Source organism: Ursus arctos, unplaced genomic scaffold (genome assembly GCF_023065955.2).
Source record: "Ursus arctos isolate Adak ecotype North America unplaced genomic scaffold, UrsArc2.0 scaffold_16, whole genome shotgun sequence".
NCBI classification, from domain to species: Eukaryota; Metazoa; Chordata; class Mammalia; order Carnivora; family Ursidae; genus Ursus; species Ursus arctos.
The window spans coordinates 24,883,530-24,885,142 of NW_026622830.1; positions in this window are offsets into that span (position 1 = coordinate 24,883,530).

A 1,613-nucleotide genomic window follows, 5' to 3' on the forward strand; every position below is an offset into this window, starting at 1 on the left:
GCCGGCGCGCCTTCTCTGCGGAGGAGACGGGGCATCGATGTCTGTGGCCGGGAGGCACCACCCTGGCCAGCAGATGGAGCCAGGCACCCCCTGCCAAGAGTCATACTAGCACCCTGAGGCCCAGCGACAGAGGGAGAGGGGATGTACAGAGGTCACACGTGAGGCAAGTCCAGAATTCCCCATACCATCTTCTAAGTTTTTCTAAATGAAATGAATGTGGAGACATAAAGCAGATTCATTAACCGGACTGTCCTGGAGCCATGGATGACTGATTACCCCCCAAGATGAAATTTCCAAATGGAGCATCAGGGAGAGGGGTCGTGAGGATTCCAACCGGAGTAGCAAACCAGTAGCAGCCAGGCTCTAGAGCAATCTCTCCAGCATCTACCCTCGGTTCACACCAATCCGTCCATCCTCCCACCCACCACTCATCCTTCCCTCCACCCATCTTTCCATCTGTCCATCCATTTATCCACCCATCCATCCATCCCCCTAACCCCCCATCCCTCCATCCACCCACCCTCCATTCTTCCGTCCATCCATCCATCCATCCATGCATGCATCCATGCATCCATCCATCCATCCATGCATCCATCCATCCATTCATGCATCCATGCATCCATCCATCCATCCATCCATCCATCCATCCATCCATCCATGCATCCACCCACCCAAGCATCCATGCATCCTTCTATTAGTTCAACCACCTAGCAACACACTCATCTAGCCACCCTTTCAATGCATCCAGGCAGCCAGAAAACACTCCTGCCTCTGTGGAGGAGGCAGTCCTACACCATGTAGTTAAGATTAAGGCATCTGGATCAGAGCTATCTGGGTTCTAATCCTTAGGCAAGAGACTTAACTTTTTTGAACCTTGGCCTCCTAATCACTGACACATTGTTTCTGGTACGCGGTAGACACTCAATGAACAGCAGCTGTTGTTATCGTCTTGGTACTATTATTTCAGAGCCCTAAGGAATGGGTGTGGAGTGCTATGAGATTGGGGAGGAGGAAAGCGTGCATTTTGGGGTGAGCTGCTCAGCCTCTAAGAAACTTTATGAGGGCCTCCATGCCCTCACCCACTGTCTCATTCCATTAATTCAATCTACCCGGTCGTCAGCTTCAGAGGATCATTGACTCCCCTCTGGGCGAAATTGTGAAACCACTAGCTTCAGCCCCCTCCACTTACGTACCCTCTCCTCTTCTCCCGGCCTCCACTTCTCTTGAAGTTCACGAAGCCCCCACATTTTTCCCCCACTCCCATCTACTTCTGGAATTTTGGAAGCACTCATTTATACTAGAATATGAAGGACTAATATGTGCAAAACTTTTTTTCTGGCTTCTTTACCTCATCCTAACCTACTACCTAGAAAGTTCTGTGTACAAAGAGAGATCACCAACTTCAGTTAAAAAGATGGGCACCAATGGAGGGATTTCTGGCAAGCAGATGAGGAGTCTCGGAGAAGTAACGAAGGTGCCAGCCCTGGGAAATACAAGCGCAGCTCTGTTAACTCACGTAACTGGTGTGGATCAGGCCCTTTTGTTGATCCCTGAGAGGCTCTCCTGACTGTGTCCCTGTTCTAGGCGAGACAACGGAGGCTCAGACAGGGGTC